This window comes from Equus przewalskii, chromosome 8 (assembly GCF_037783145.1).
Source record: "Equus przewalskii isolate Varuska chromosome 8, EquPr2, whole genome shotgun sequence".
Classification (NCBI taxonomy): Eukaryota; Metazoa; Chordata; class Mammalia; order Perissodactyla; family Equidae; genus Equus; species Equus przewalskii.
In genome coordinates, this window is record NC_091838.1 from 28,976,600 (window position 1) to 29,001,891 (window position 25,292).

The following is a 25,292-nucleotide window of genomic DNA, read 5'->3' on the forward strand; positions in this document are numbered from 1 at the left end:
CCTAGCTTGACTTCTTTTCATTCAAGTCTTTTGTCAAATATCTTTAGACCTTCCCTGAGCACTATATAAAAAATAGCACTTTGTACAATCATGCTCTATCACATGATTAATTTCTTTTTCTTAGCACTTATCATTAACTGATATAAATTTATTTATTTTGCAGTCTGTCTCTTCCAACTTGATCTACCTTATTACCTATGTATCTCCAGCCTTTAGAATACTGCTTAATATTTTTCAGGCCTTTTATGTGCTGCTTGACTTGAGGGTTAAGACACAATATCCCAAAGATTTAGAAAAGGCCTCATTTAATACTCTGCTTCCTCCCCTACCCTTAACTTGTAGGCAAAATTGCTGAATTCCACTGCTTTGAACTCTGCCTACTATTCCTCTGCCTCTAATGTGCCCCATAACTTGAGACTGGGATCAGTTCGAGGGAAAAAATGGTTTTCTGAAGCCTTTGCTGTATAAGTCTAGTTCTTGTACTGCCACTTCTGGTATTGTCATCACCCAAAGCATAATAAAAAAATCAGTCATTAATTATTCTTTGAGAATAATTTAGCACTCAACATTATGGTAGTGGTAAGGTACACAGATGAAAAGCCAAGCGCTTTCATGTATGTACAGACGGCCCTCTGTATCTGAGCATGCGAAACTCATGGATGAGGAAGGCCAACTGTATTCATTGTACTCCGCCATTTTATAAAAGTGACTTGAGCACCCTCAGACTTTGGTATCCAAGGGGGTTCCTGGAACCAGTCCTCCGCGGATACCAAGAGATGACTGTAATTCACTTCTCTGTTGATTTATGTACAGGGGAAGTAGCCAGTCCTAGCGGACCGAGCCCAAGTACACATTTACATCGGAATTCTGGCTCCAGTCCCCGCAAGGTCAATGGGTATCAGAGCAAATCACTTAAAACCGCTGCGCTTTAGTCTCAACTGCAAATTGATGAGAGTAAGAATATGTGCCTACCAACCTCACGGTCCTTGGGTTCAAAGGCTGGAAAGTATGCAAAAGAACTTTCAAAATAGTGAAGCTCCATTTAAATGTTGGCTCCTATTTAAAACACTTCTAGGGTCCAAACATCCATATCATGGACTCAAACTCAAGAATTATGGATCCCTTTCTTCCCTCCAGCATAAAGAAATTTTTTTATATAGCTCACAAAATGTAATCTCATTAAAGAGAAATTTTTTAAGATTATAAAACTATTTTTTAAATAGCTAATTTTTTAAAAATTATGAAACATAACTGTACTGAATCTTTGACCATCAATGAGAAGAAATTATATTTTTATCAATATATTATACTTCAAATATAGGTTTAAAAAATGTAGTAGTCACACACTCACACCATGTGCTAATACTGATATGCTGCACTAAAAATATTTTAAATTTTTTAACTTGTCACAAAATTTAAAAGACTTTGGCAAAACCCAGTAATTTCTCCCAATTAAATCATCATAAATGGATTGAGCACAACAGCTCATCCAGAAAAACTTCTTCTTTCAAATATGGAGATGATAGTTTAAATTCAAGATGCATCACAAAGCAAAGAGATGCCGAGCTGAGGTTGGTACTGGGACTAGATGCGGGGGTGGAATCAGGGCTTTGCCTTTCTCTAGCTGTTGGCAGAGGGCAAATTATTCAACTTCTCCTCCCTGTGTAATCGCCCCCAATCTCTTCTCTAGTTCCCCTGCAGAGAATCAATATCTTGAATTTGGTGTTTAATATTTCCATGCATGCATTTTTTAAGTAAGGATGCATATAATTGTAAATAAAATATAGTACTGTTTTGTGATTTTTACATTTTAAATAAACAGAGAATACTCTGCATACTTCTATAACTTACCATTTTGCCCATCACCTTTGATATTTATCTACATTAATCTTTAGAGCTCTAGTTTAATTTTCATAAAAGGCACAATATTCCATCACATAAAAAAGTATAATTTATTTGTCCATTCTCCTATTGAGGAAATTTTTGGACGTTTCCAATTTTTCACTTTTGGAAATAGTGCTGCAATGATCAGCTTTGCATGTATTACCTCACCTAAGAATGGAATTATGGTGTTATAAATTATTGGGCATTTTCACTTTTATTCAATATTATCAAGTTGTTCAGAAAGTAGTAGTACCAACGTATGCCCACACCAGCAGCATGAGTTTCTTTTGCCTGACAATTTCAGTAGATTTTTGCCTATCTAGTGAGTGAGAAATAGTATACACTGCAGCTCCAACTGGCATTTGTTTGCCTGATAACTGGGGAGGTTGAGAATTATGTTTATCAGCCATTCCAACTCCCTTTTCAGTGGCTTGGCTAATTATATGTTTTGCCTAATTCTTGGGTCGTTTGTCTTTCTCTTCTTGACTTTTAGGAGTTTATTGCATATTTCTGTACTAAAGATTTGTCCATTTACACAATGCAAATGTTTTTTTCCAATTTTTAGTTTGTCTTTTCACTTTGCTGATGGTGCCTTTTGATATACTAAATTTTTAATTTTTAATTTACTTGAAATTGTCAATTATAATTTGTGCTTTTTTGCATGTGTTGTTCTTTTCTTCCCAAAAATCATTCCTTGCCCTGGTATTATAAAATGTCCCATTTTTTTCCCCAAAACTTTCAAAATAGGATTTTTCAAATAAAATTCTGAAGATCTACCTTGAGCTGAGTGTGTGTGTGTGTGTGTGTAGTAGTGTGAGATGGCTTTTACTTTCCTCTTCCACATCCATTAATGTATTTTAGTTTTTCATCAACTCTCGAGATAGAGTAGCCATTATCAGAGTTGACAGATGAGGAAAATAAAAACTTAGAAACATATTTTATTGGCCCAAGGACACACAGCTTGTCAGGGACCAAGAAAATCAACGTGAATATCTCCTTCTAAATGACCCCAGGCATATCAAGTTCATCAACATTTAAATCTGGAATCTTATCTTTAGCCCTCACTTCACCTCCCCACCCACACTGCTCCTCTCTCTGAGAGGTCCCCAGCACAGGGAACAGCTCTGCCACCTGACCAGGCACTGGCTGCAGCAGTAAACCGAAGAGCTGGTTGCCCACTGAGCTTCCCATTGAAGAGCCTGGGCGTCCTCCTCCGCCCTCACCAGAGTTTAGACTATAATCAGTCTGGGTGAGGCCAGGCATTGATAGTCCTAAAGCAACCAGATGATTTTAATATTTAGCAGGGCTGTGAACCACTAAAGGATTGCCTCCCTCCGCTTCTCCCATGATCCTACCCCCAACTGGCACCTCTTGGTGATGCCTGGAGATATTTTTGGTTGTTCCAGTGGTGGTTGTTCCACTGGGGGATTGATACTGTCATCTAGTAGCCAGAAGCCAGGGATACTGCTAAACATCCTTCAATGCACAGGAGGTCTCCTCCCTGCCCCCCATAAGAAAGAATTACGTAGCTCGAAATGTCAACAACTGAGGTTGAGAAACACGGACCTGGAGTATGTTACTCATCTTGCGACTCAAAATGTCGTCCCTGAGGCAGCACTGCATCATCACCAGGAGCTGGTTAGCAATATGGGCTCTCTAGCTCCTCCCCAGACCTACTAGTCTGAATCTGAATCTATATTTTAACAGGATGCCAGGTGATTCATACACACTTTAAAGTTTGAGAAGCCTTCTGCTGGACTGCTGCTTTCCCTTCCCCTGCACATCCAATCAGACAAGAAATCCTGTCAACGCCAGCTCGTAATTATCTCTGAAATTGTCCTTGCCTTCTATCCCTAGGGTAACTTTCTCTATGCAGGACTTGTCATCTCAGTTATTGCAATAACCTTCCAATCTAGCAACCTTCTTCTACCCTAATAGAGATCTTTACCTTTCTTGAGAGTTATGAAACATTTTCAGGTGGAAGGAAAGAGGTGGGCCTTCCTGGGGGAAACACACAAGCACACACCCTCTCACACACTCACGTGCTCCTACCATATTGCGTACACTTTTGAAAGCTTCACAGAACCCCTGCAGCCAACCGCAGACACTTCCAGGTAAGAATCCCACCTTAGTCTCTAAGCAGAGTGCTCATTCTAAAATGTGATGTGGTCATTTGAATCCCCTCCTGAAAGTCCAGCTCTTAGCACAGCCTACTCCAGCAAGCCAAACTCTTAGCAGGTGCCCTCTGTGCCCTGCTCAGAGTCTTTGCAGATGCTGCTTCCCCTGCCTGACACCCTCTTCCTTTCCTGGGTGCCTGGCTCAGCCCTCTCCTTCCAGATTCAGCTCACAGATCACCTTGAGAAAAACTTACTGCCCCACTCATCCCCATTCCCACCTTCCGCGCCAAATTAGGTTCTCCTTCTCTGTGGTCCTTTAGTTCCCAGAGCTTCTATCTGCCATTGCACTTCCTGGAATGTATTATGTTGTGTTTTTTTCTTTTTTTTCTTATGAGTCTCCCATCACGTCTGGGTCAGCAAGGGTATCTTTCATCTCTGCAACCTCTGTGCCTGGCACAAACAGGAGCTCAATAAAGGTTGCTAGTAAGTTTAAAGGAACAATAAAGCTAGCATTCTTTCACCTCTAGCACAAATTGCTTTCAGTTTATGCTTTGATGACTTAGTATTTTTCCCTTATAATTAAAGTGTACCACTTTGTTACTTAATTAGGTGGTGAGTACCTGGGTGTTCAAGATATTATTCTTTATAGATTTTTTTATATTACTGAAACATTTTATACTTATAAGTAAAAACAATTAAAGGTACAATCATATTAAACAAGTGAATGTGTAAGTGTCCCCTGGGTTCTGTGGAAATGCACCCCCAGATCCATGTTCTTGCGATGTCGCTTCCTGAGCCGCACGTCTGACTTCCCGCGAGTCTTTCTCTGGGGCTGCAGCGCCGTTCTCGCCTGACTGCAGAGGGTGAGAATTTAGAAACATTTTCCCATGTTTGAGTGTCTGGGTGAAAAAGCTCATCAAGGATAGGAGAAACAGAACTTGAATTAGGATAAGAGAGAAAGACTTTGGAGCCAAAAATTTTACACAGAAAATATTTTAATACCCCTGTATGAACTAGAGCATTCGGTTCATTTTAAATTGGTAAGAACCTCACTAACACTGGATCACCAATTTCCAGGTAAAACCAGAATTACACACTCCCCATCTTAATCTAGAGAAATATTGGGAATCTGGCTTAGAACATACTCATTAAAGAAACCGCTTTTACAAACAAATAACTCTATGGCAGTGTTGTTTTATATATCCTACCCTTTTACCATTACAATAACTTATTTCTCCCTGCCCTCTAAAACAAACAAACAAAATGTTGTTTGCTTTTAAAATATCACCTCTTTTTCACTTTGATTTACTGCCCTTTGGCGGCCAGCCCGCTGGTCTCCGGCCAAGTCAGCAGACTCCCTCGGGCTGCCTTGGCAAGGGAGGGACTCGGAATCGCAGCTCAGGAAGCCTGCTCCGGGCCAGCGTTCCTACAAAGCGCTCTCTGCGTATCAGCTGCCATCTGTTCAGCTTTCTCTCCTTGGACGGGGCAGGTCCTCAGAGCTGCCCATTCCCCTTCCCCTCCAGCAAAGGCTCTGTTCCCAGCCCCAGCACACTTAGAAAGGCAAGGCCTTCTCAGGGACCGACTTCGAGGAAACAGCCTCTATGTATCCGAAAGTGTTGACAAGGGCCTATGCCAGGAAAACAACAACTAACAAAACAAAATAACCTTCTTCTCTTCCAAGGACCCTACGTCCTCAATCCAGGAATCATTTCCTTGCTGTCCGTGTGAGTTTGAGCTGCACGTGATCGGTCACTACAGACATCTAAGACCACAGAGGGCAGCAAGTCAACAGACTCTTATAAATAAGCTTTCTGGATCTTACATAAAGAGCACATTTTGCAAGTGTTTGGGGTTGTGTTATCTGGTTTGAGATCAGCTCTGCCACTTACTGGCTCTCTCTTCGACAACTTACAGAATCTCATTGAGCAGTAGTTTCCTCCCCTGTAAGATGGGATGGAGATAAAACTAAAACCTCTCATAGCAGCCTCCTGTATACTCTCCTTTACTTCATTTAAGGAGACATTTTGTCTGAATTATCGGAGTATAGATTTAAAGTATCCAATTCTCTTTGCTATGTGAAGAGCATACATACAATGTTTGAACATATATTCTCTGACAGTTTGGAAAAAATAGGAAAATATATATATTTCAATGATGAAGCTATTATGTTTTTGATACTATGGCAAGAAAAAAACTCAGATTGCTTTGGGATATCTGTGCAATTGCACATAAAACCAATTAAAAGCCCTATAGTACAAAACCTCATGCACATGTGCATGCACACATACATGCACACACATGAATATGTGTATATGGAAGTGCATGTCTTAGAATAGAAACTCATGTGTTTCTCTTTCCTATGTAGCAACCTTGGAATGCTTTATCATTCAACATTGTGGACGCTCTTATCTCTTCACCCAGTAGATAAGCCAATGGATTGCCACAAAAGAATACATGGTGTACAATTCAGTTCTGATCAATATTACATCAATACAATATTTTGCAAATGCAAAAACCTTTCCATCCAAGGATCTATTCATGTCTCAGGCTCTGAGGTCAATTATTCTCTTCCTTTAAACAACTTCCTGTTTTGCTCTAAAGTGTCGTTTATCACACTGGACTCTTTGCACTATTTTTGCTCTGCTTTTCTTCTCACAGCAAAATCATTGCACCTGAACAAGAAACTGATTTTTTTTTAAATCTTGTTTTCTCACAGAATCAATGACATAAGAGGATTAATTGTTTGTTTTCAATCCTGACTTTTTCTCCTCCTAGATCTATTTTTGAACCAAATTTTATTTTGGGATGTCCTGACTGGGATGATACTAAATTGGAAAGCCTGGTGCAAATTTTATTGACCTCCATTTCCTACTATAAAGGATGTCCCCCACTAATCTGTCATCTACAGGGCAGACAAAGGCCAGCGGCTAGGGAAGCCAAGCCAGATGGTATGTTCAAGAAGCCCAAGACCAGACTCTATGTTTTGTTGGTTTGTTTTTAAATAAATGGTCAACCAGGAAGGAAAAAACATTTGAGCATCCTTCTTATTCCAAGCTGAGCTAAACTAAATCTTAATTGTAATATGCACGGCAAACACAATGTCTGAGAATAGGTACTTATTAAATGTTGCTTGGATATGACTGAATGGATGAAATGATGGATAGATGGGTCGTTAGATGAGTGGATGAATAAATGAATGAATGAATTAATATTATTGATGGTTTTTAAGTTAAACAATGCAGAAAAACTCAAAGAGAAAAGTTACCACTTAGAAAACTATATAAATTACAAAGTGAATCTCCCCTCTTCTACTTTTCAGAGAAAAACAATGTTAACAGTTTTGTCAATATTCGTCCCTATTTTGTCATATTATATTATTTATTTATCATCTATCTATCTATGTCATTAATCTTTAAAGTCAATTTTAATTTTTTCCCCAAATTATAGTTGTGTTGTCCATAGTGACTTACACCTATTTTTTCCACTTATACATCAAGGACAACTGTTCATGTCCCTGTAGCAATCTATTTTGTTCTCTTTTAATGACTACATGATATTCTCTTGTATAGATACACCATACATGATTCAGTCAGACTCCTATTGAAAATTAAATTGTCTTCAATTTTTATGCCATTACCAACAATACTGCAACATATTTCCTTGTGCATATGTAACTGACCAGCTGTATCTTTGAATTTTTAATATCCTTTGCTATGTTCTCTATTGGTTTGTTTGTTATTTTTTCTTTATAGAAACTCTGCACATTAGGAATTTTAACATTTTGCCATTTATATGTGTGGCAAATATCTTCTCTTAATCTGTCACTTGCCTTTTGTTTTTGGCATCTTTCACTGTTTAAAGTCTTTAAACTTTATTGTAGTCAAATCTATTTTTCCTTTTATTGCTTTTTCTTTTCTAGACAATTATATGAAATCCTCTCCAACCTTGATTTTATAAAACTGTCTATCTGTATTTGACCATAATACCTACTGAAGGAGAGATTTAATGCTGACTGAATTTCCATGTTCTCTACCACATTTTCCAGCCTCTTTCGGAAATAGGTTATAAGTATATGATGAGTTCTAGCCAATAGGATGTGGACAGAAGTGACACATACAATCTATGTCATTTCTACCCGTGACCACGAATACTCCTGTGTGACCCTCCAGCTCTCTCTTCCCCTTCAGTAGCACACCACAAAACCAAATATTCCAAATTGCGTAGGAACAAGGTAGAAGCAGCCTCAATACCTGAATCACCACCTGGAAAGAGCCACCCTGGAGAGTCTCCATACTCACTTCAGACTTTGCATAATCAAGATGCTTTCCTATGTTAAGCCACTGTGATCCTACGATATTTTTCTATTAAACATAGTTACCCTAAATAACAATACAGTATAGTTTTTTTCCCTACATTTAGGTGCTCAATTCATCTACAATTTTTATAACAGTGTGCAATATGTGAGTAACTTTGTTTTCTTCATCATACCTTTATCATCATAATATTAAACCCACATATACACATATGTCTGTTTCTGCATTGTCCATAATGTACCACTGATCTGTTTATCTATTTTTGTACCATAACCCAACTATTTTGATTTAAATAACTATATATTTTAGTATCTTAAAGAGCAAATTCTCCTTCATAATTATTCTTTTTCAAATTCTTACTTTTTTCTTCCAAATAAATTATAGAATCAACTTATTTCCCAAAACAATACCTTGGGATACTAACCTGATTTGCCTTAAAGTTGTACATTAATCTGAGAAGCAGCAGCATCTATGTGTGATTTAGTCTTTCCATGAGGAAGTATGACATGTCCATTTATTTTAGTCTTATTTTATATTTTTAATAAAAATATATAATTCTCTTAAGTAATTCTTAGATGTTTCAGAGACTAATTTTGACACATCTTAAATACAATTTTTCTCATTTCACTTTCTAATGGTTCAATGCTAATAAAAAGGAAAGTAATACTTATTTTTGTGTTTTTTCTTACACATAGCCACCTTATTAATTCTCTTGATAGTTTAACAATTTCGTTGAATTTACTGAATTTTAGGAATATTGTCATGTCATCTGCAACTAATAACTGTTTCTTTCTTTCTAAGGTAATTTTCTTTGATTCTATTTTACTTTAAGCTTTTCTTTAAAAAAGGAGTTAGAATTGCTTCGAAAATGTAATAATTTGCTTTCCTTCCCTTCTGTTGATATAATTTTTCTCTTTAAGTTTTTTAATATAATAAGGTTGATACATTTTCTAATGATGAGCCATTTATGTTTCTTTCATAAACTGTACCTAGTTTTACAGTATTTAAATAGCCACGTTTTAACTGGAATAGTATAAAAATTTAACTCTGAGCAACTAGAAACGACTCTAAGTCAGGAATTGAGGAATGATTTAATAAATTAATGGGATAGCAACATTATGAAATATTATGTGTCCATTAAAAAAGACTTTAATGATCTAGTCAATTCCAACTCCTACAGACCCCGTGCACAGTAGAGCAGAACCTGCCCACTGTTTTGCGCCATCCTCTCTCCTTCCAGCGCTGTATCAGACAATGCTCCACTGCTATTCATAGGTTTTCATGCCCAATTTATTCGTAAGTGGGTGGCCAGGTCCTTCTTCCTAGTCTGTCTAGTCTGGAAGCTCTGCTGAAACCTGTCCACCGTGGGTGACGCTTCTCGTATTTGAAACACTGGTAGCATAGCTTTCAGTGTCACAGCAACATGCAGCCACGACAGTATGACAACCGACATACTGTGTGGTTCCCTGACTAGAAATGAACCCAGGCCACAGCAGTGAGAGTGCCAAATCTTAACCACTAGACCGGCAACTAAAAAAGATACTCACCATAAGGATAAGGTACACACCTAATTCTGAGTGAAAAGTTTAAATATTTTATTAGATTTCATGTTGTATGTAACCTAAGAGCTCAAGAATAATGAAATTTTCTTCTCTCAAATATAGATAATAATGCTGATCATATCGAAAGTGCCACTTCTGAACAGTCCTATCGTAACCCAACATACAATTTGGAAGAATGATTCTGCTTTTATGTCAGAAAAAAGGTTGTTGTCAATTGTTACAATTTCTAAAATACTCATAATATACAAAAAGCATACAAAATCCATAAAATATCATATGATAGGAAGATTCACTATATATTTCCTTAGTTGTTTATCAGTATTTTATATGTATCACTTTTTTCTCCCCACCTAAACTTTCAACTGTGTATTAGCATCTTATTATTCCTCACATCATTATAGTTGTGAGGATATAGTAAGCATTCAATAAATATGTATGAATTCATTGAAGTCATCCCTCCTTTCTAAGAACATAAATTGTTAACAAAAAATAACTGTCAACTATTTATTATTACATTCGTTTTCTATTCAGTAATGTATCTAATTCATACAATGTATTCATTCAGGCTCTCATGTGCCAGCATCTATTTAGGGATAGGCTTACCCACCTGTAGAACTTTGGGTAGGTAAGTAATAATAAAGGGAAAATTAAACAACGGATCTTTTCCTTGATCTTGTGCATTATGTCGCATGCCTGGTGTGTGAGGCTCTCTGTCATAGGACCTCATATAATCCCCATCCCAGCCTGAAAGATGACTACCACAGTCCCTTTATAAGTGGCACTCCCCAGGTACCTGGCTTTGAGCTAAGCATTTTCACACATAATTTTAAGAACATCACCTTCAGAAGATTCTTCTTCTATGTGACTCCAAAGTCCACACTCATTCCATTTTCCACAGTGCCCCCTCAGGACCCTAGATAGTGACGACAGAGCTGAGGGATAACCCCAAGTCCATCTTTCGACCACCCTGGGCTTCATTCCCACAGTCAGAGCATGGCAATGGGGAACACAGGAGCGGGCACTGGGCTCAACTTCTGAACTCCAACCAGGAGGGAACTGGGCAGATCCGTCCACCCCCACATCAGGCCTAGGTTTCAGAAGTATCCCTGTAACTGAGCCTGTGAGAGCAAGACTGGACATCTATCTGTGGAGCAAATTGAAGGCCTGAGGGCCAAATGAGGCTTGCAAACTCATTTTATTTGGTCAGTGCTTTCAAAACCTGAGCTTGGAGGTTCCAATTTCCAGTTTCTGGTTCTGCACATAAGGAGCTTGGAAGTCGCCACTCTGTGCAAACAACAAGTAAAAAGCTGAACAGACTGAAAAACAAACAATGCTTCTTGGAAACTCCATAGCCATTAAGCACTAACTTCCCATTGCCCTCATTCCCCGCCCCTGGCCACCATTCTACTTTCTGTCTCATGATTTTGACTACTCTAGGTACCTCATATAAGCGGAATTATTTGGCATTTGGTTTTTTTGTAACTGGTTTATTTCACTTAACATAATGCTCTCAAAGTTTATCCAGGTTGTGTCAGAATTTCCCTCCTTTTAAAGGCTGAATAATATTCCATTGTATGTTTCTACAACATTTTGTTTATTTACTCATCTGTTGATGGACGCTTCAGTTGCTTCCACCCAGTCTCTCCCTTTTACTTACTTCTGACAACACAGTTCCTTCTGTGCTCCTTCTGACCAAGTTCTTGTTGGGGTAACATGTTCAAGAATCCTTAGGGGATGGTTCTCCCTCTTAATCCTATAGGAACCAAGAAGGAAATGGAACTGAGTAAAGCCAATAGAGGACTGCCTGAACAGAAAAGAGCAGATCTTTCTAAGGGGGGCACTTACTACTCAGCTAAGCTGATGTAGCTATGACCGAGGCTGGCCCCACACTATCAGACTTTTCCAGTTTAGGAAGCGAAACTGAAAATCTGAATATTTATTTGAAATCCTTGGAGTTTTAAAAGGTAACTCAGGTGTTTTTCTTAAGACTTTAATTTTTTAGAGCAATTTTATGTTCACAGCAAAGTTGAAAGGGAGGTACAGCGATTTCCCATGTGCACCCTGCTGGCACACATGCATAGCCTCCTCTGTTATCAACAACTGCCCCCAGAGTGGTACATTTGTTACAAAAGATGAACCTACATTGACTTCTCATAATCGCCCAAAGTCCATAGTTTACGTTAGGAGTCACTCTTGGTGTTGCACATTCTATGGGTTTCGACAAATGTGTAATGGCATGTATCCATCACTGTGGCATCTACAGAGTATTTCACTGCCCTAAGAATATTCTGTGTTCTGCCTGTTCACCTATCCCCACAACCCGCTCTGCCCTACTAAAACCCTGGCAACCGCGGATCTTTTTCACTGTCCATATAATTGTCTTTTCCAGAGTGTCATATAGTTGGAATCATATAGTTTGTAGCCTTTTTACATTAGTTTCTTTCACTTAGTAATATGCATTTAAGGTTCCTCCATGTCTTTTCATAGCTTAATGGCTCAATTTTTTTTAGTGCTGAATAATATTCCATTGTCTGTATGTACCACAGTTTATTTATCTAGTCATTTATTAAGGGACATCTTGCTTGCTTCCAAGTTTTGGCAATTATGAATAAAGCTCCTATAAACACCCACTTGCAGGTTTTTGTGTGGACACATCTTTTCACCTCCTTTGGGTAAATATCGAGGAGCTCAATTGTTGATTGTGTGGTAAGAGTATGTCTAGTTTTGTAAGAAACTGTCTTCTAAAGTGGATGGACCATTTTGCATTCCCACCTGCAAATAAACGAGAGTCCTTGTTTCTCCACATCCTTCACAGCATTTGATGTTGTCAGTGTTCCATATTTAGGCCATTTTAATAGATGTGTAGTGGTATCTTGTTGTTTTAGTTTGCATTTCCCTGGAGATATATCATACGGAGAATCTTTATCTATGCTTATTTTCCATCTGTATATCTTCCTTGGTAAAGTTAAGGTCTTTGGCCTAGTTTTTAATTGGAGTGTTTATTTTCTTACTGTTGAGTTTGTGTTCTCTGTATATTTAGGATAACAGTGCTTTATCAAATGTGTCTTTTGCAAATATTTTCTCCTAGGCTTGTCTTCTAATTCTCTTGATTTTGTCTTTTGCAGAGCAGAAGTTTTTAATTTTAATGAAGACCAGTTTATCAATTCTTTTTTTCATGGATCATGCCTTTAGCATTGTATCTAAAAAGTCATGACCTTACTGAAAGTCATCCAGGTTTTCTCCTGTGTCACCTTCTTGGAGTTTTATAGTTTTGTGTTTTATGTTTAGGTCAGTGATCCACTTTGAGTTAATTTTTGTGAAGGGTGAAAAGTGTATGTCTAAATTCTTTCTAATTTATTTATTTATTTTATTTTTATTGTATGAATGCCCACTTGTTCCAGCACCTTTTGTTTAAAGGACTATCTTTGCTCCATTGTATTGTCCTTGCTCATTTGTCAAAGATCAGTTGACTATATTTATGGGGGTCTATTTCTGGGCTCTCTATTCTGTTCCATTTATCTAGTTGTCTATTCTTTCACCAATATCACACTCTTGATTACTATACTTTATAGCAAGTCTTGAAATCAAGTACTGTCAATCTTCTAACTTTATTCTTCTTCTATGCTGTGTTGGCTATTCTGGGCCTTTTGCCTCTCCATGTAAATTTTAGAATCAGTTTGTTGATGTTCACAGAATAACTTGCTGGGATTTTGATTGGGACTACATTAAATCTGTGGATCTAGTTTGGAAAAACTGACATCTTGACAATATTGAGTCTTCCTATCCATGCGTGAGGAATATCTCTCCATTTATCTAGTTCTTCTTGGATTTTTTCATTAGCATTTTATAGTTTTCCTCATGTAGATCTTGCACATATTTTTTAGATTTATAGTTTAGTTTTTGGGGTGCTAATGTAAATGGTATTGTGTTTTTAATTTCAAATTCCACTTGTTCATTGCTGATATGTAGGAAAGAAATTGACTTTTGTATATTAATCTTATATTCTGCAACCTTGCTTTAATCACTTATTAGTTCCAGGAGTTTGTTTGTTCGTTTTTGCAAATTCTTTCAGATTTTCTACATAGATGATCATGTCAACTGCAAACAAAGACAATTTAACTTCTTCCTTCCAATCTGTATATGTTTTCTTTCCTTTTCTTGACTTATTGCATTAGCAAAGATTTCTGGTATGATGCTTAAAAAAAGTGGCAAAAGGAGACTTCCTTTCCTTGTACCTGATCTTAGTGGGAAAGCTTCAAGTTCTTCACCATTAAGTATATTAACTTTGGTTTTTTTGTAGATATTCTTAATCAAGTTGAGGAAATTCCCCTCTATTCCTAGTTTACCGAGTTTTTAACATGAATGAATGTTGGATTTTGTCAAATGCTCTTTTTGCACCTATTGATATGATCTTGTGATTTTTCACTTTTAGCCTATTGATGTGACAGATTACATTAATTGATTTTTGAATGTTAAACCAGACTTGCATACTGGGAATAAATTCCACGTGGTTGTAGTGTATAAATCTTTTATAGATTGTTGGATTTTATTTACTAATATTTTGTTGAGAATTTTTGCATCTATGTTCATCAGAAATATTGGTCTGTTGTTTTCTATTCTTGTGATGTCTTTATCTGGCTTTGGTAACAGGGTAATACTGGCCCCATAGAATGAGTTAGGAAATATTCCCTCTGCTTCTATCCTATGAAAGAGATTGTATAGAATTGGTATAATTTCTTTCTTAAAGGTTTGGTATGAAATTCACCAGCAAACTTATCTGGGCCTTGTGTTTTCTGTTTTGAAATGTTATTAACTATTGATTAAATTTATTTAATAGATATAGGCCTATTCAGATTGTGTATTTCTTCTTGTGTGAGTTTCAGCAGATTTTGTCTTGAAAGGATTCTGTCCATTTCATCTAGATTATCAAATTTGTGGGCATAGAGTTGTTCATAGTATTCCTTTATTATAGTTTAATTTCCATGGGATCTGTAATGATGTTCCCTCTTTCATTTCTGATATTAGTAATTTGTGTCCTCTCTTTTTTTCCCTTAATGAACCTGTCTAAAGGCTTATCAATTTTATTGATCTTTTCAAATAGCCAGTTTTTGGTTTCATTAAATTATCTCTATTGATTTCTTGTTTTCAATTTCCTTGACTTCTCCTCTAGCCTTATTATTTCTTATCTTCTGCTTACTTTGGATTTAATTTGCTCTCCTTTTCTAGTTTCCTAAGGTGGAAGCTTAGATGATTGATTTGGACCTTTCTTCTTTTCAAACAGGTGCATTCAGTGCTAAAAATTTCCCTCTAAGCACTGCTTTTGCTCCGTTTCACAAATTTTGATATCTTGTGTTTTTATTTTAATTTAGTTCAAAATGTTTTTAAATTTCTATTGAGATTTCTTCTTTGACCTACATGTTATTTCGAAGTGTGTTTTTTGATCTCCACTTATTTGGGGACTTTCCAGTTTATCTTTCTGTTATTGATTTCTAGTTTAATTCCATTGTGATCTCAGGGCAGACATTGAATGATTTCTATTCTTTGAAATTTGTTAAGTGCATTTTATGACCCAGAATGTGGTATATCTTGGCGAATGTTCCACGTGAGTTTGGGAGGAATGTGTATTTGGCTATTGTTGGATGACGTACTCTATAGATGTCAATTATATTCAATTGATTGATGGTGTTGATTCAACTATGTCCTTACTAACTTTCTGCCTGCTGGATCTGTTTCTGATAGAGGGGTGTTGAAGTCTTCAGCAATGGTAGTGTATTCATCTATTTCTCTTCACAATTCTATTTGTTTTTGTCTCACATAGTTTGACACTCTGTTAACGCATACATGTTGAGGATTGTTATGTCTTCTTAGAGAACTGACCACTCTATTACTATAAATGCCCTTCTTTATAACCTGATAACTCTTTGCTTTGAAGTCTGCTCTGACTGAAATTAATATAGCTACTCCTGCTTTCTTTTGATTCGTGTTAGCATTATATATTTTTCTTTATCCACTTACTTTTAATCTATATACGTTTTTATATTTAAAGTGAGTTTCTTGTAGACAACGTATAGTTGTAGACTACATAAAGTTGATCTACTCTGATAATCTTTGTCTTTCAATTGGTGCACTTAGACCATTGACGTTCAAAGTGTTTGTTAACATAGCTGAATTAATATTTACCATATTTGTTAGTTTTCTGTTTGTTGCCTTGTTCTTTGTTCCTATTTTTGTCTTGCATTCTTTTCTGTCTTTTGTGGTTTTAATTAAGAATTTTATATGATTCTATTTTCTTTGCTTTCTTAGTATAATGGTTATACTTCTTCTTATACTCTTATCAGTGATTACCCTAGAGTTTGCATTACACATTTACAGCTAATCCAAGTCCACTTTCACATAATACTATACCACTTCACAGGTAGTGTGAGTACCTTATAATAACAAAATAATCCTATTTCCTCCCTTCCACTCCTTGTATCATTGCTGTCATTCATTTCACTTACATATAAGGAGATATATAAGATATATACATAACCTTACATAATTAAATACATTGTTGGTGTTACTATTTTGAACATACTGTCATCTCTTAGATAAATGAAGAATAAGAGGGGTCCACCCAGTGACACAGCGGTTAAGTTCACAAGTTCTGCTTAGTGGCCCGGGGTTCGCAGGCTCGGATCCCGGGTGCTGACATGGCACCACTTGGCAAGCCATGCTGTGGTAGGTATCCCACATATAAAGTAGAGGAAGACGGGCACAGATGTCTTCCTCAGCAAAAAGAGGCCAGTCTTCCTCAGCAAAAAGAGGAGGATTGGCAGCAGATGTTAGCTTAGGGCTAATCTTCCTAAAATAAGGAAAAAAAAGAATAAGAAAAATATAATTTTTTATTTTCCCTTCACATATTGCTTCTTCAATTCTCTTCTGTTCTTTAGGTAGGTCCAAGTCTATGACCTATATATTATTTGAAAAAGTCTTTATTTCTCCTCCATTTCTGAAGGATAATTTCACAAGGTACAGAATTCTAGGGTGGCAGGGTTTTTTTTTTTTTTTATCTCTCAATACTTTAAATTTGTCTTCATTCTCTTCTTGCTTGCATGGTTTCTGAGGAGAAGTTTGATATAATTCTTATCTTTGTTCCTTTATAGATGAGGGGTTTTGTCCTCTCTGGATTCTTTTCTTTTTTCTTTTTTTTGTTTTTTTGAGGAAGATTTGCCCTGAGCTAACATTCATACCCATCTTCCTCCACTTTATATGTGAGATGCCTGCCACAGCATGGCGTGCTAAGCGGTGTGTAGGTCCGCACTCGGGATCCAAACCAGCGAACCCCGGGCTGCTGAAGTGGAACATGTGAACGTTACGTAACCACTGCGCCATGAGGCCAGCCCCTCTGAATTCTTTCCCTGATCTTTGATTTTCTGTAGTTTAAAAATGACATGCCTGATAATAGTTTTTGTGTGTTTTTTGTTTTGTTTTGGTATTTCTCCTGCTTGGTGTTTTCTGATCTTCCTGGATCTGTGGTTCAGTGTCTGACATTAATTTGGGGGAAATTCTTAGTCATTATTGTTTCACATATTTCTTCCGTTTCTTTCTGTCTTTCTTCTCCTTTTGGTACTACCATTACATATATGTTACACCTTTTGTAGTTTTCCCACAGTCCTTGGATATTCTGTTCTGTTTTCTTCAATCTTTGTCTTCTTTCCTTTTTGGTTTTCAAGGATTCTATTGATAGATGCTCTAGCTCAGAGATTCTGCCCTCAGCCTTATCCAATCTGCTAATAAGCCCATCAAAGTCATTCTTCATTTCAATTACAGTGTTTTTTATCTCTAGCATTTCTTTTTGGTTCTTTTTTAGGATTTTCTTCTCTTTGCTTACATTGTACACCTATTTTTGCATTTGTCTACTTTATTCAATGGATCCATTAGCATATTAATCATAGCTGTTTTAACTTTTCAGTCTGATAATTCCAACATCCCTGCTATGTCTGTTTCTGATGCTTGCTCTGCCTCTTCAAATTATGTTTTTTGCCTTTTAGTATGTCTTGTAATTTTTTCTGCATAGCTGGATATGATATACTGGGTAAAAGTAACTGCTGTAAGTAGACCTTTAGTAATGTGGTGGTGAGGTATGGGAGGAGAAGTGTTCTATAGTTTTATGATTAGGTTTTATTCTTTTAGTGAACCTGTGGCTCTGGACTGTGAACTTCACAAGAGTCTCTCATTTGTTTTTCTTCCCCCTTAGGTGGGGCAGGAAGGCTAGAGTAGACTGGTGTTGGGTATACCCTTTCTCCTGGGCAGTTAGCATCTGATAGTACCCCAGCAGGTTAGGCTGCAGCTAACTAGTTTTCCCTGAGAGTAGGCCTTGTTCAGAAGAACAGAGTGCTCTGGTGTATTTCAAGATGATTCTTTTCCCCCTTCCCCTGCCAGAAACACAAAGGATTTTTTCTTTGATACTGTAGGAATCTGGTCAAGCTCCTGGAGGAAATCTCACAAAACTGTGGGTCTCCCTGGAGTTTTTAACTTTCAGATTTTTCCACACTGAGCCTCTAGCAATTTGCCCATTACATTTCAGGTTTTCCTACCCAGGAGTGAAGTCTCTGCTCCAGGCAGCCATGACATCCTGTGTCTGTCTGTCTGTCTCTCCAATCTTGGGTGCAGTGGTTTGCCCTGTGTCCTCCCCTTCATTCTTGAAGGATATTTTCACTGGATACAGAACTCTGGGTTAGTAATTCTTTTCTTTCAGCTCTTGAAAATGTTGTGGCACTTTTTCTTTTGATCCCTGTTGTTGCTGATGAGAAATCCACTGTCATTTGGATTACTTTTCCCCTCTAGGTAATGCAGCATTTCTCTCTGCTTGCTTTCAAGTTTTTTCCTTGTCTTTAGTTTTCAGAAGGTTGTCTATGATGTGTCTTGGCACAGAAATATTTTAGTTTATCCTGTTTGTACATTTCTCAGCTGCTGTAATGTGTAGGTTTACGTCTCTTGCCAAATTTGGGGACTTTTCAGCTATTATTTCTTTGAACATTTTTCAACTTCCCTTGGTTTTCTCCTCTCCCTTGGGACTTTGGTGATTCACATGTTATATCTTTATTGTAGTCCCACATATCACCGAGGCCCTGTTCATTTTTTTTGTAAAATTTCTCTTTGTTATTCAGATTAAATAATTTCTATTATTCTGTCTTCAAATTCATATACTCCTTCATCTATATTCCCCATTCTGCTGTTGAGCCCACCCATTAAGTTTGGGTTTTTTGGGGATTTTGAGGTGGGAGATTATTATATTCCTCAGTTTGAAAATCTCCAGTTGGTTCTTCTATATATCATCTATTTCTTTTCTGAGATTTTTTATTTCTTTGCTGAGACTTTCTTTTTTTTATTTGTTTCAAATGTGTTTTAATTGCTCATTGAAACATATTTATGATGGCTGCTTTAAAAGTTTTCTTAGATAATTCTAATATCTATATCATGTCAGTTTTGACTACTATTGACTTCTTTTTTTAATTCTAGCTGAGATTTTCCTGGTTCTTGCTGTGATAAGTAATATTCAGTTGAACTTTGAATATTTTGGGTATTATATTATAGTCTGGATCTTATTTAAATCTTACATTTTAGCAGGTCTCCTCTGACACCATTCTGGTGGAGGAAAGAAGGTGCCGCTTCTTGGCCTCTGTGGACATCCAGGGGAAAGGGCTCTTCATCACTGCTCCCTGTGTGGTGTACATTCACACTGTGGAGAGTGGCCTCATTACTACTTAGCAGGAGTGAAAGCCTTGGCGTTCACTTGGCTTCCTCTGACACTACCCTAGCAGGAGAGGGAGGTGGAAGTCCAGTCATTCCATGATGTCTCCACGCACATTGAAGAGTGGGGGGACAGGGGATGGTGCAAGTCCCAACTCCCCACTCAGGCCTCACTGAAACCACATCACTGGGGTGGGAGTACCTTCTTATATTATGGCAATGATAGAAGTCTAGGTCTTTGCTGGCAGGGCAATAGTGGGGAAATTGGATTGCAGTTTTTTGTGTGTGTTTGGCTGAATATTATCTAAAATTTTTCTTGCTAGGTGCCCTTTTCTTGATCCTTTGGATAGAGATTGCAGATTTTTCTTGGGGCTTTTTTAGCCTGTTCCATTGGCATTCCCAGGTTGCTAGTTTCTCTAATATCCCATCTGGGATACATAAGACAAAACAAAACCTAGGTCTCAACGTCCCTAGCTAGTCTACCTCCTGTTCTCCATCTTTCAGAGTCTTCTGCTATTTATTTTATGTAAAATATCTGGTGCTTTTAGTTAACAAGATAAATAGCAAAAATGTTGTCTACTCCATCTTCCTGAAGACAGAAGTCAAGATTGATTGTTTTTAACAATTTTTAAGTGACTTTCCTTTACTGTCGATTCTCTCATTGTCTGATATAAAATTTTATTCCATAATAACTACCAATGTAGTTAAGTCATATCTTCAATAGCATATCATGTTGTGTGAGTTTTTTTCTCTTTTCTCACAGTTTGCCTTCGATAAGAAATGTTTGAGAATGGATAAAAGTATATGTAACATGAACACTCATTGTGGCTTTTACTTTTTAATACTCCAATGCAGTTATATAAATATTATCAGTACAGGACATGTATTTTACATTCACACAAGGAAATACTATGTAGCCACTTAAAGATGAGACATAAATTTATGTGTAAAAAAAGTCTAGGATATATTGCTGTGGGGTAAAACAATTAACTTGTATGTCATTTAAAAAATGTATTTTGTACTTTTCTGTTTTTAATTTTTAAAAGACTTTTAAAAACAAATAAGTGATGGTTGAGACAAAGAAATAAAAAATGTTTTCATTTTTCAATGGCTATGTTCTGGAAGCAATTTCATATGGCTTATCTCCTTTGATGTTTACAATGTATATGGTTAAGGCAGGTGCATTCCCAGTAAACTTCTAGTCCAATATGGTTTCTAGACACCACACAACTTTCTATAAATTTCTTCGGCTCCAGATGCAATCATATTTTCCTCTTTAAAACTATCTATCTGAAAACATTTGAAAAGCAGCCTATGATGTAAGGTAAACAAATTTGACACTGTATAGAGAATCAAAACTTAGAAACTTCTGCTCCCTAATTCCTCAGAGTTCATTTTCAACAAACAGGTGTTTCTCCTTTTCTATGTCTTCTATGTACACATAAGATAAACAGCCTTAAAGTTTTTAATCACAAGGAGGTCTATGACATAAGACTTTTCTACTTCAAAGGACTCTAATAATAGCACATGCATAGAAATATAGCACTCTGAGCAGAGTAAACAAACACTTCTCTCTCCTGAGAGGGATCAGATGAATCCGCTTATGTCAGATCTCTCCCAGAATTCCATTGTTGTCTCTCCAAACAGGCTTTAAGGAAAACCACTGAATCTGGGATTGGGAGCTTTTCTCAAACGTGTTTCCTTTAAAAACACAGGGAAACAGGATTTTTGGCCACAGGAGGTCAAGGTCAGCAATCTAACAGAATTGGTCTTTTTGAACTTCCTTTCTAAGAAACACATTATGTTATCTGATGAAAGCTGTTACACTGAAAATCTCTGCTGCCACTCAAGTGGCGATCAATTTTGTTCATTGCACAAGGACTGATTTCAGGAAGCACACCTAGAAAGGCCACAAATCAGTCTAATGATACCAAAATGTAAATTTCCAAGATAATGTTAACAGCCTAAGTTCTGGGAGGATGGGAACAGTGTTTCATCATTTTTGTGTGCCCCACAAGAACTCTACAGTGTCTTGCACTTAGTAAGTAATCAATAATTATATTTAGTGAATATTTGCACTCTTAACAATAAAAGAAAAAGGAATTTAGGAAAAATCACAGAATTAAGAATGCGAGGAAATGCAATTAAAACACTTAAAGGGGGCTCCTCAGGTATTGTATTGCCTTCAGAGACCTGAATTTATATGTAACTATTTGCAGATATGGATATTGTTACCAAATAAAATAGAAATGTACTTTTATTAGGATGGTTTTAGTACCACTGTCTTAGACATGTACAGTATTTTTTGAGAATTTAAGATAATTTGCAATAAATTATCTCATTTTAGTGTTACAGAAATTTCAATGTTATTATCTCCATTATAAAGATGGAAAGCACAACCAGAGGCACTCCCAACTAGAATATACAACTATGTACCGGGGTTGCGGGGGCGGGGGGGCCTTTGGGGAGAAGAAGAAGAAAAAGAAAAATTGGCAACAAATGTTAGCTCAGGTGCCAATCTTTAAAAAAAAATAAAATAAAGATGAAAAAATTCAGATGAAATTTACCTAAAAGCAACCGACAAGTGAGCAACAGAGCTTGACTGTTATCTAAACTTTGCTTCTCAAGATGGGACTGTCTATCATTTCTGCAAAGGAATGCAATTCCTGAAGCTCTTATCTCAGTAAGAAGGGCTTAGCTCGCTCTTTGTTTACAATTCACTCCCTAATCATTTTCAGCTGTAGTTTGACCTGCTTTCTCCCTAATATTGAAGTGTCACTGAACTTTGGTTTAGTTCTAAGTAAGATACACTAAATAAGAAGAACACCCCTCAAGTAGGGGAGGAAAATTTTGTCACACTGGCAGGTTTTCCTCCCATCTGATGCCCATGTTTTCAGCTGATACTGGCCACTTCCTGCTCAGAAGGAGAATGTTCAAGAAAAATGTCTGAAATACATTTCCTTTTGCTTTAAACTGAATCATGAAAACCCATAAAAATTTCTCATTCTACACCAAAAAGTGAGAATTCCTGGATATTGTCACAATTCTAAATTAGGAAATAAGAAACATTAAACAGCAGAGTGGTTTGTTTACGTGAAATACTACAATATTGTTATTCATCACTTGGCCTTACTTAGGTTTTACTAAGTTGGCCTATTTCCATTTAATATAAGAAAGCTTCTAGTTTCTCTTTTGAAAAACTCATTTCAGTAAGAATCCATTTGGGGGCTGTCTATGTTTTAAAAAAAAGTTGTGACATCTGCCATTAACTTGAGAAGGTATAATGAGATGAGAAGTAACGATTGACTACTATGCTGCCCTTAACTAAATTTTCTTTTTAATGCTTTGAATGTCCAGACGACACAATGAAGGACAAAGTTTTGCCTTGTAATATATGAATTAAGGACTGGTTAAAGATGTTTTCTAGAAAGGCACAAAATGTCTTTCCAGTGATAATATTAACTGGATCCAAATGCTAAAAGCAGTTAGAATCATGTTATAGTGAAACAGAGGCCTGTTAGGTTGGTGACACAAAGTTGCCAATGCAATGATCTTATGCACCCTACCCTACAATGTTGGAAGGTAAATCATCCCCGAGACTTCATGATTTTAGAGCTATCTACAGTCTTGGCCCAATATACAAGGCAGTCCGTGAGCCAAACACAGCAAGTAGCTTCCACAGGGAGTTCCACTCTCTATAAAAGCTGCTGCTTCTTCTCCTGCCCCAGACTCGCAGTTCCCACAGGCGGCAAGAGGAATTTGAGTCTCAAAGAAATGCAGAACCAGCTTAAATGTATTACTGCCTTAGGTAATGAATGACCTTTGTTAGCAGATGAAAGTAAATACAAGTCTACGCCCTCTCCTAGAACAGTATCTTGTACATGGAAACACCTCAATAAAGGCACGTCCAATTTAGAAATCGAATTATATTTGGCAGCATTCTATTAGCTTTTTGTTAGAATTTCTGATAATTGTTTATTTGGAAATTTTTTCTTAACATAACATTTGGCTTGGAGAAATACCTCTCTTCTCTTAATTTGGAAGATTTTTTTTTATTTCAAAAGAAAAGTGATGGCTTGAATTCTAGAATTTTATAACTTTAAGGGACCAAAACATTCATGTTGTCCAAATAATAATAAATCACTGCCGTGCTTACTAAGAATCATGCTGGGGGCCTGGTAAAAATGTAGGTTCCTTGCCACTCATATTGAGAGGCCAATTGTAGGTGTTCTGAACCATAGCCCAGACATGGGAAGGAGGAAACTTTCTTAATGACTCCAGTCTCAGCCACCTTCTACTGCCCCACATGACAGACCCAGAGCAGTAACTACCTAACTAGGCCCAGTCCACCCCTAGAACTATGAAAAATAACAATAATAATAATAAATGATTATTACATGCCACTAATATAAATATATGCACACACACATACACACACACACTTACACACATATGTATATTCCTGGTTTCATTCAGTAGCTCAGGGTGGAGATAGAAGGAGGAGGGTATGTCTCTAGCATCTGTGATTTTTACAAGATCATCGGGTATTTTGAATTAGCAGCCAAGTCTCCTAAACTCTTGTTCTTAAAATGAGATTACCTGCTTTCTCCTTCCTATCTTAAGGCCAGTCAATGGCAGAACACTGTTAGATCCCAGCAGACACAGCTCCCACTGTGGTTCCTAGTACCCAGAACTGTAAAATCTGAGGGCCAGAATGAATCTCAAAGGTCTGCAGACCTATGTAGTCACTCTCTTACCCCATCTACCTCTCCTCAGTCAGGGTTCAGGAGGGATCACCTCTTACATATGACTTGAGGATTCAGAACCAGAAAGGCAGGTGATTTGAACAATGAACTTATGTTAGAAATTTTCTGCAAGGTTCTCTCATTGTTGATAAAATTTGGCAAGCAGCAGCTTTCAGAATATTTTCTTCATTCAAATTCTCTTCTATAACTATCAGCCCATTTAAAGAAATACCCACAAACAGCTACGTGAATGTGAGAATGTATGCCTAAAAGAGGCCTGGCTCCAGCCAGGAACAGGCAGGGAGTGGCCCTTCTTTCCCCTGCTTCCTCCCTGGCAGCAGGGCAGGGCTGCCAGAGCTTCTGGTCATCAACAATAACAGAACTTTCTCTTTTATCTCCATTTGTGTCTTAAGCAAGCAATTCCGTCACTCTGTATCATCTGGAAATTTCATTCTGATACTCTATCCCAGACACAGAAACCTGAAGGCCTTTCTCCTCAAATACATGAAGTCCTACATATGGAAAGAGAACAGTTAGGGTATCCATTTCTAATAATTATAGACTAGTTTTGCTAAAAATAGCATTTCTACTTGAAGCCAACAGAGTGCTAAGATCGTAGACAATTTTCAAGTCGAAACCAAGCCAGTTTGGAGGACCAGAGACTTGAATCTTGAATTGGGACACTTCTTCCCTGGAGAAAGTTGTCAGTTCCAGAGAGAGAGACTGAGAAGCTGAAGTGCTGAGCTGCAATTTTGAAAGGCCCGTGGCATACACAGAAAAGCAATAGAGTCCAGGCCTCCTTGGGTCCTAGTGATTATCCCTTCAATATCATCACCATGCACTGGGTTTGAACTTCAGAGGGTTATGCTCTGGATAAGGGTAAACTAGAGGGCCTGAAAAACTTATATTCAAATCATCTTAATGTCTGAAATAGGT

At 37.2% G+C, this 25,292-nt stretch overlaps 1 protein-coding gene across 6 annotated transcripts in view; it reads right to left on the minus strand.

Annotated features, from left to right (window-relative positions):
* The window catches only part of RP1 (RP1 axonemal microtubule associated), a 440,182-nt gene that overhangs the window by 367,941 nt on the left and 46,949 nt on the right, over positions 1-25,292 (minus strand). For all 6 annotated transcript variants that reach the window (XM_070631597.1, XM_070631613.1, XM_070631591.1 and 3 more), the window contains exon 2: positions 11,534-11,629. The gene's annotated coding sequence lies outside the window, so the exon portion shown is untranslated. The remainder of the gene's footprint in view (positions 1-11,533; positions 11,630-25,292) is intronic.